Raw genomic sequence first — 11,183 nt, 5'->3', positions numbered from 1 at the left:
AATGTTGGTTTTATTACCAAACGCAGCTCGCCGAGTGGACCTGGGGAAGGGAAGAATCAGAAGCCAATCTTTTTCCAAAGTTAACTATGTTAGAATATTTTCTTCCTTTACAACGTAAACTCTATTTTCTATTTCATTTTTATTACAAGTATATAGTTGACAACAGTTTTCAATGGGATGAGAACATTTAGACACCATGAAAAAACGGGAGATTTTTTTAAGGAACGATTTGAAAAGAACAAGGAGCTGTTGGCTTTCAGAGAAAGGAGTAGACACTGCTATCAGCCACCTGCTTTCAAGCAAACGCTCGTGTTTTATTTTTTTTATCAGTATCACTGGCGATATTCTGCTATAACATGTGAGAGAAACAAGAAAATGTGAAATATGCAGTGCCCCAAAGTCTGGGTTTCAAAAAGGAAGAGAAAAAAGAAACTTTACCTAGTTTTTCCGCCCTCTTCTTTTTTCAGAAAGGTTTGTTAACTGAATAGTTCAAATTAACGATAGATTATTAACCTGTTGAATAAAATAAGACAGCTGTCTGCTGGGTACAACTAGGTAGTTATTCTTCCTCAATGTCGCACGCCGCCCAGCTGAGTGATTTCTGAATGATTCCAGTTTTTTTTTTTATTATTATGTTGATTTGTGTTTAATTTTCAAGAAAAAACTGGATTAATGCAGAATTTATTGAGCCTATTGTGTGTCTGTAAATAAAAAAAAGGCCAAAAAACTAAGCCAGAAATCAAACAGAGCAGAGAATTTAACTTTACCAACCAGACCACGACACAGGAATACACCATAGTTATCAGAAGTTTAACATTAGCTAAACGCTAGTAGATGTTTATCATATTTACATTAAATAAAAAATCTGTGTCAATATTAAAACTGTTTAATTAGATTTTTATATTCAGATTAAATTACAACAATTAAGACATCTATAAATCTTGATCATTCTCATGAGCTCTGATAATTTTCCTTTGTAGAAATATTACCATATAAATTACATTGACAATGTAAAGGACACCCTTCAGTGCATCTTTATAGCAGTTTTAAAGGTTGTGGAAGTTTTTTTTTTTGAGGGCCCAATATCAATGTCTTTCATGGGGCCCCAAATTCCTGGTGCCCCCCCGGTTGTTGTCACAGACATTCAATTTCAATTCAATTCAGTTTATTTCTATAGCTCCTATTCACAACATGTCATCTAAAGGCACTTTACAGTTCACCAGATCAAACAGTCAGATTGATTCAAAGTTTTCTATCTAAGGAAAACCAGTTGATTGCATCGACTCATTGACTCGGCTGCAATCCCTCACACTAAGCTTGTAGCGACAGTGGAGAGGAAAAACTCCCTTTTAACAGGAAGAAACTCCAGCAGAACCAGGCTGACAGATGGCCGCTCACACTGAGCCCCACATGGGCGCTTCAGGGTCATGGGAATTTTGGGCTTTTAGGAATAATTAGACAATGTAAATAAAGTACTAACAATGAATAAACCAGTAATGTGGAAGAATAAGGGTATATAGTGCCTGTCTAAGGGAAAACTAGCAGCAGAGGACAGAAACAACAGCTGTAGGGTTTGACCCACGAGTTCTAAAATGCACTTAGAGAGGAAGATGAGGAAGTTGCAAAATTCTTTGTTCACACAGGAGCTGCTGGAAGAGGTTTGATCAGCTGTAAATCCCTCTTCTGATTTCAGGCAAGCTCCTGATTTGTTTTGTACAGCATTTGTAACTTCTGAAAACTAACCACTTCTGTGCTGTGTTGGAACTCATATACAGTGGCATTCATCAGATGAAGGTTTTTGAAACACAGTGTGCTGCACTCCACACATCCAGCTGGCAAAACCTTTAGAGGGTGAATGGGAGAAGGTGGGTTATTTGGTTTCAAACTGTTTGAAAGTCTTTGGAAAGTCTGTGGTTCCACATTGTTCTAATATTATGTTCTCAAAAAGATTTTCTACTTTTAAGAGATCTATTTGTGGTTCTATTCATTGACAGAGAATAGTTAATTTCACCCCAGAGCATAACACATTCTGCTTATGTGATGTTTGGTTTTGAAAGTGATGTCACTTCTTGACCTTTGCTATCTGAAGTTCCTTCAGAACTTTGAGCAAAAGGTAAATATGTTGATCTGATAAAAGGCTGCTTGCCTGCTGTTGATAATTTTTTAAAACAAAGAAAATGTAATTTGTCTGCGGCTCGATGGCTGAGTTACACTTCTGTTTTGCTTCACATGCTGAATGTCCAGCTAAAGCCACATTTCTTCCTCCTGCTGAGGATGCTACACATTTGTGTAGCTGTACTAGATGCAGTTTGCACATCTAGATCTAACTTGTCTGTTGCGCCTTTGAAAAATCCAGAATTGTTGTTGTATCAACAAAAACCTTTTTTTTCTTTTATAAAACTAAATATAATAAATATAATAAACAGACAGGAGTTCGACAGATTGCTGGAAAATGGACAAACAAAGACTAGGCAATCAAAAATTAAGTCTGATTGAACTGAATCTTAGCCAACGCCGACTGAAAAGGAAATGTGAGGGTTTCCCTTTTACTAATACTTCGTTGCTATTACTGTTTTCCTTTTTTGACGACCCTTTGAGGCAGGTCAGGTATAAATAGCAGGTGTTATTTCTTTTATAGAGTATAATAACACGAGATGGCAGCTAAACATCTGCTATTTTTCGTTTATAAAGCATAACTATGGTTCCACATAATAATTCTATTTAATTCACTATTTCTACTTCTAGAAATGGGAAGAACAGAGGAATACTATTTACATTGATTTTATTCTACATACATCCACACAGTCTGTAAGTAAATTAGTACAAACATTGGTGTCATGTTAAAAAATGCATTAATCTGGCTGTTTATTTTAGATATTAATACATTACAGATAAGATAGTGTTATATTTTCTTTTATAATTGTTAAAAGGGGTTTTATGTTTGAATAAACTTAGGCTCATTCTTAGTATTGTGCTTTAATTATGAGATGGAAAGTCATAATCATAAGATGCAAATTCATATTTGTCAGGATTGGTTTGTGGATTGTTGACCCAAAGCAGAGGCAGGAAGACAGAGGTGAATTGTAAATAGATTTAATGATAAGTAACTGAAAAACAAAGTCCAAGACTGAAGAGGTTTGAGGAAGACCAAGCAAAGAGGAACTGAAGAGAGAGGGCTTTTAAACAAGACTGAGACAAAGAGAGGGCAAATGAGGAAAGCAGGAGCAGTTGTGCACATAGCAAGAGAGGAAAAGAGCTAGGGAAAAAAGGAGAACATAAGAGGGCAGCAGGGGCTAACAAATAGAAACCAAGAAAACTGAAAATAACCAGAAAAACACAACAAAATAAGAATTAAACCCTTTAAACTAGAAAACAATGAGTAAAGCAAAACTGGATACTCAAAGAAAACAAAACAGAACCAAGACTGAAACATTAACAAAGAATTAATCAGAGAACAGAACAAAAATAAAAATTAAACCACTACAATCTAGAAAACAAGGACTAAAGTAAAACTGAAGACTCAAAGAAAACATCACAGGCTCAAGACTAAGACGGTAACTGAGAAAAAACCAAAGAACACAATAAACTAAGAATTAACCCACTAAAACCAGAAAACAAGGAGCAAAGCAAAACTGGATACTCAAAAGAAAAAACATAACAAAAACAGAAACCTGACAATATTCATGAGACACAAAGTCATATTCATGAGGCGCAAAGTCATAATTACGAGATGCAAAGTCATGATCATGAGATGCAAAGTCATAATCATGAGATGCAAAGTCATAATTACGAGATGCAAAGTCATAATCATGAGATGCAAAGTCATAATTACGAGATGCAAAGTCATAATCATAAGACGCAAAGTCGTGATTATGACTTTGCATCTCTTTTTTATGCCACTGAAAAAGAAAATAGACACAAGGAGCTATTTTAACAGTCAGACAGTAACTTAGGATTACATACAATGCTATGTTTGATGTAATCCTTTAATATTAAAAACACACTTGTATCATAGTAACATTATATGATTATATGAGACAGAGATATCCAGTAATAATGATGCAGGGCAGCTTGAAGGTGAAGCACCTGGCCCTTCAGTGCTTCAGATGGGGTCTAAATGATTTTAGAAATTAAGGAGCAAACTTTTTTTATTTATATACAATATAAATATAAATTTGTATTTGATAAGGCCTAATTAAGGAAACTGAAACAATGTGTGGTGATGTTGCATCACAGGCATAGAAGAGAAGCTTAATTTAGTTTAGTATGAGTAATTGGATTCTTTGATCTTTGCTGGAGCTCAGAAATGATGCCTTATGAATTTTAGTATAGTTTGGCTGATTAACATGTTTGGTTGGCTGTTATCTCCACTTCAGATGTATTATGTAAGAAATGTGTTTGCAATGTTGCGATAAAAGTAGGGCTGCAACCAACGATTATTTAGCAAATCGATTAATCTGTCAATACTTTTTTCAATCAATCGATTAATAATCGGATAGCCCAAGGTTCCTTAACAAGATTTTTTTTTTTTTTAAATAAAACAGGTGAAACTTAAACGTTTCCTACTGAGGAGTTCAGGATAGAGAAAATTGCTACCTAGAAACATTATCTAAAATGCAAAATTGTTATATATGTTTTTACAATTTTGATATAATTTCTGCTCTAAGTGGATCTCTCTGTCAGCTAAAGGCATGTTTTACAGTCTCTATATTGCTTTCAAAGATTAATTGATTACTTAATTAATTGATGATTATTTCAAAAATTGATCAACCATGATTAATCCGATTAAGTGTTTCAGCCCTAGATAAAATACATGAAATGGGCAACACAGAGTAACTACAGCCCAGATGTTTGCCATCCCTTGAGTGTATTATTTTGCTTGTTTCATGATACAGAAAGAGCATATAAGAGATAGGAGTGGGTTTTACCTCTGAACAATTCTATATCTTCAAAAGAAATATATTTGTAATATATTTAGTTAAATAGGCACATATTTTCCTTTTGTCTGATTCGCTGGTAAGTGCAAACCTTCTCAAAGTAGTAAAAAGTCCCAATTCAACATTCATCAGAGCCAGTGATGCTTCAAACACTGACAAACAGTATCTAGTGTGTGTAGTGCTTATGAAATTTCTATAAATGTCGCAGGAAATGCTGCTTTTCTCTTTAAACGAAATGCACCCTGATTTTCACGTCTAGCATAAAAAAAAGAGCATGCATATTTTTGCATAGGACCAATGACATCAGACCAATGAAACTTAAGAGTGTCCCTACCAAAGTTGAAATCAAACCTACGCTTTTGGTATAAGGAACAAACATAAGCAGAATGATGAAGACTTACACCTGACGATGTCTGACACCAGCACCACCAGAGTAATGAGAACAGAAAAAATTGCTATATTTTATTAAAAGACAAAAAAATTTTTAGCATCTGAATGTTTGATATTAGTTTCTCAATACAAAAGGAGGTACCGTACAAGTTTTAGATGACCACCTGGTGGCTGATGGTGAGTATTGACACGGATCTCTGGATTGGAGAATGGCCAAGATCCATCACACTGTTTCCATGGTTACTTTTGCAGCTGTTTTAGTTATCTGCCTGAGTTGTTGTGTTCCATATTTCAGAACTTTGATGATCGGGTTACCTCAGCTCATGCCATAGAGTGCTACGAGAAGGATTCGAATTAAGGGGGGGATGAAGGGGGCATGGCATCCCCCTTCTTAAAAAATGTTAAAAAAAACCATCCCACTTTTTAAATGACTATCACCTGTAACATTTTATAACTGAATGTGTCAATATCTATTATATATTAAACAAAAAGTTAGCCAACGTATGCCAGCTTTTTTTGCCAGATTTTTAGGTACGTCAGGCATAGGCTGGTCTAAATCTTCAAGGTGTGACAGGGCCTTTACATAGATTAAGCATAAAGATCAGCACATTTTTGGTCCAAAAACCCAACCAGCTGGGACATACTGATCGGCTTCTGTGCTTCTTAACATCATGCTTCTGCAAACCATCAATGGTTACACCCTTTTCCATTTAAAATATAAATTGTCAATACTTTCCACAATGTTTGATAACACTTTGTTAACACATTAACAAAAATTTTAATTGCCTCCTTAGACTTTTAACATTTATATCAAATGGCTGCATTTCATGAGAAATACACTATATTGCCAAAAGTATTTGCTCACCTGCCTTGACTCACATATGAGCTTAAGTGACATCCCGTTCCTAATCCATAGGGTTCAATATGACGTCGGTCCACCCTTTGCAGCTAGAACAGCTTCAACTCTTCTGGGAAGGCTGTCCACAAGGTTTAGGAGTGTGTTTATGGGAATTTTTGACCATTCTTCCAGAAGCGCATTTGTGAGGTCGCACACTGATGTTGGACGAGAAGGCCTGGCTCTCAGTCTCCGCTCTAATTCATCCCAAAGGTGTTCTATCGGGTTGAGGTCAGGACTCTGTGCAGGCCAGTCAAGTTCATCCACACCAGACTCTGTCATCCATGTCTTTATGGACCTTGCTTTGTGCACTGGTGCACAGTCATGTTGGAAGAGGAAGGGGCCAGCTCCAAACTGTTCCCACAAAGTTGGGAGCATGGAATTGTCCAAAATGTCTTGGTATGCTGAAGCATTCAGAGTTCCTTTCACTGGAACTAAGGGGCCAAGCCCAGCTCCTGAAAAACAACCCCACACCATAATCCCCCCTCCACCAAACTTTACACTTGGCACAATGCAGTCAGACAAGTACCGTTCTCCTGGCAACCGCCAAACCCAGACCCGTCCATCAGATTGCCAGATGGAGAAGCGCGATTCGTCACTCCAGAGAACGCGTCTCCACTGCTCTAGAGTCCAGTGGCGGCGTGCTTTACACCACCGCATCCGACGCTTTGCATTGCACTTGGTGATGTATGGCTTGGATGCAGCTGCTCGCCCATGGAAACCCATTCCATGAAGCTCTCTGCGCACTGTTCTTGAGCTACATGAAGTTTGGAGGTCTGTAGTGATTGACTCTGCAGAAAGTTGGCGACCTCTTCGCACTATGCGCGTCAGCATCCGCTGACCCCGCTCCGTCAGTTTACGTGGCCTACCACTTCGTGGCTGAGTTGCTGTCGTTCCCAAACACTTCCATTTTCTTATAATACAGCTGACAGTTGACTGTGGAATATTTAGGAGCGAGGAAATTTCACGACTGGATTTGTTGCACAGGTGGCATCCTATCACAGTTCCACGCTGGAATTCACTGAGCTCCTGAGAGCGACCCATTCTTTCACAAATGTTTGTAAAAACAGTCTGCATGCCTAGGTGCTTGAATTTATACACCTGTGGCCATGGAAGTGATTGGAACACCTGATTCCAATAATTTGGATGGGTGAGCAAATACTTTTGGCAATATAGTGTATTATAGGTTATTTCTCTTTTTTGTTGTTGCAAATAAACAGGATTTAATTATCCATCTGGGCTTCTATGGTGTATTTTATCCTGTTTCCCTTCAAAATAGAAGACTCTCTGAACAGCAAACATATAAGGAGTGTGAAGTAGAATCATGTAAATCCAATAATCCTCCTATTTGCTCCTCCTTGAATATTAAGGGAAATACTGCAGTCAAGCAAATGTAACTTTTCTACATGTAGTAAAAAGAGCTTTACCTCCATGTGTTGGACAATAATGAGAATTGCACTTGGTAGGAATAATTTCATTAATGAGGTGTGAGTCTGTTAATCCCGAATATTACCTGCCTGTTGCATGTCCAAACGAATGTTTTCCCAAGTAGTTTATCTAATTAGGACAGTCCCTCTGTCCGGATAAACAGTTAGCATCCTCATTATATACAAAAGAGAAATTTGAGAATGAAATGGGGGGAGTGGATGATTCCTAACAGTGAGTTCTCTGTGTTTTTTTATCGGGGGGCACTGTGTAATAGTTTGATATGGTTGGAGCTATGGATGTCTCTTAATCTGCAAACCGGTGTGATGTAAATGATGTGATGATGTGGCATACCGGAATTGTATAAAATGCTTCTTTAATTAAGTCCTTTATGTGCTGCCTTTTGTAACTCTAGGCAACTTCTAGACTGAGAGAGATTACAATGTCTATCAAAATCTGTTGTCCTGTCTCATGGTTATTTAATATATATGCACTCAACAAAAATATAAATGCAACACGTTTGATTTTGCTCCCATTTCTTATGGGATGAAAGGTCTCAAACTTTTTCCACATACATGATGTGACAATTTCCCTCAAATTCTGTTCACAAACCAGCAGTGTTGTATAGTAACGAAGTAAAAATACTTCACTACTGTACTTAAGTATATTTTGGAGTACTTTATACTTTCCGAGAGTATACATTTTTTTGAGAACTTTCACTTTTACTTCACTACATTTACGAACTTAAATGCATTCTTTTACTCCGATACATTTTCAATTTTTTGGGGTAGTTACTAAGTAAAAAAAAAAAAAAAAAAAAAAAAAAAAACGAACGAGAGAAACGCAGGTGTTTTGACCCCACCTATTGACTACAAAGTCAGGTCTTGCCTGGGCTTGTACATCAACACCAACAGGATACACCTGTTTCGCAAAGCCAGTCTAAATGTATCCTACACTTGGTTGTTTATATTATTATAAGTGAATTTAACCTTTTGAGTTTACCAAAATGTAAAAAAAATGTCATTCAAACTGCACTTACTTTTTACCTATACGTTTCACTACATTACTTGAGTAGCCTACATCTATTTTTAAAGTAATTCTTATACTTAAGTACAAGCCATTTCCGATAATTTAAGACTTTTACTCAAGTAACATTTCAGTCAGTGACTTGGACTTTTAACAAAGTCATATTTTGGAGAGGTACTTATACTTTTACTTGACTCCGAGATTTCAGTACTTTATACAACACTGCACACCAGTCTAAATCTGTGATAGTGAGCAGTTCTCCTTTGCTGACACAATCCATCTCACCTCACGGGTGTGCCATATCAAGATGCTCTCACCCAGCACAATGCCACAGATGTAGAAAGATTTGAGGGAGTGTGCAATTGGCATGCTGACAACAGGAATGTCCAGTGCTTATGCTTATGTAACACTAAGCAACTTCTCTCAACTGAGTAAGATTAGTTTCTATCAAAATTTGTTGTCCTGTTTCATGCTTATTTATTACATCTATATTATGAAGTGTTATTTAATAAGTTTGTTTCAAGTGATATGTTCTCAGGAAAAGAACCAGAGAGAGTTTCAAGGTGTAAACGCATAGCTTTATTTAACACATTCATTTTAATGTACAAATTTTTTTGTAAAGAAAAACATACACTACTTTAAGAAGCTTTTCATATGCTAGTAGCTTTTTAAATTGGGTTATAAAAAAACAGAAACAAAACCCCCCCCCTGAATGTTAGAACTGTAACTAAAATACAGTCATATGTTTACATTATCACTGCTTCTTACCTTTTATCACTGCTGCACTTTAAAAAATGAAAATGTATAAGAGCTGAACTTAATTTCTTTTTGTATACACTCTGTGTGTACCGGTACAAATAAAAATTAAACTCTAAGTCTTTTCATGTACAATAAAACATAAAACTTTAAAACATTTACTTATGTGAATAATGAAAAAAATACAGTTGAAAAATCTTTTAATATCAAAAATATTTACAATCCTTGAAAAAGCTAATGAGCCTTTTTATGCCTTCAGACTTCTACAGAAATATCCATTATATAGTATAGAGGTATATAGTACTTTAAAGGTAAACATTTCGCTTACAGACAAATAATAGGACCTGCAAACACAAACATATCCCGTAGGCAGGCTAATTCTAGGTTTACCTTTTTTAAACACTTACTGTAGACCTCCTCCTTCCATGGGTCAACAGTAAGGATGCTATTCTGATTACTGTGCTGAATCTGAAAAACCTTAAGCTTTCCAGACATCAGTATATGACAAAAAAAAAAAAACAACAACACATGAGTGATCAAATCTGGGTTACAGCCATTCAAAAAAATAACAAAAAATGTAAGCTATACAAACTTTCATTTGTGACATAATGCATGTGAAGAATTTAAGTACTTTTGTTAAATTTCTACTTGCAGCACTTTCTATCTGCATGTGTTTTATTCATGCGTTAGTATCATTTATCTAATTGCAGCAGGCTCTGTTTTTGCACTGTGTTTATGTAATTGCAGTGTTGGGATCTGGAGGTCTGTCCACCTTCCTCCAGCAGAGGGCATCCCTAGCTGAGCTGATGACCACACCTGCGGCCCATCAGTCATCAGGAGACCAGGATATAAGCAGCGGCAGGACTACACTACAGCACCAGAGTGTTAAGCCAGTTATGGTTAGCGAAGCCTGAGCCAACCAGCCTGTCTGATTCTCTGACTCCCCTGAAACCAGAACCTGAACCTAATCAGTTTTTGTCTTTCCTGCTTCTTAGGAAGAAACCTGACTGAACCCTGGAACTCTGGAAGAGTTTTCTCTGCTGAAATCTGCCTGTCGGCTCTCAGGAGCTCATCTGAAGAATCTAACTGTCTGAACCTGCCTGCCCGCCCTCAAGAAGAGGATCGGAAGAAACTCTGGACCTGAACACTGATAAGTCTGAAGTCGAGCCTTGCCGTTGCTTAGCCCTCTGCCAACTTCTAGCCTCTGGACCCACCTGGTTCCCTCCCTCTGCTGCTAAACCTGAATCACGTCACAGGTACAAACCTGCACAATTCCTCTGACAAAGATCTGCCGCATCCTGGCTACCTAACTGTCCCTCTCTACAGAGAACCCTGTGTGACCAGTCCCGGATCTGTTTCCCAGCATCTTTCAAATAACATTGTGTTTGTTTTAATAAACAGTCAAACTTTTCATCTGCCTCCGTTGTGTTCTGCATGTGGGTTAGAAATCTGAATCCCATCATGACATGCAGCAATTTTGCTACTTTAAATTTTCTGTGATTATAGAATTCTTTTATGAGGCATTTTCCTTTTGCATTTGTTTTTAAGTCAAATTTTTGTTTTCTCAGCACTTTTGGTATTTGCAGCATATTTAGGAAAATGCAAGCATAGGGATAGAAATGAGCATTTTGTGAGATCTGATATATTTACAAAAATATGGTACTTTAATATGCGCTGGTCCATTTGAATAAAATTAATCAAAACCCAACCAACAAAGAGTGAACCTAAATGATTGAATATGTTACGCCCTTTTT

This window comes from Cyprinodon tularosa, unplaced genomic scaffold, assembly GCF_016077235.1.
Source record: "Cyprinodon tularosa strain WSP-4 unplaced genomic scaffold, ASM1607723v1 ctg527, whole genome shotgun sequence".
Lineage (NCBI taxonomy): Eukaryota > Metazoa > Chordata > Actinopteri > Cyprinodontiformes > Cyprinodontidae > Cyprinodon > Cyprinodon tularosa.
Note: the sequence above shows the minus strand (reverse complement) of the source record.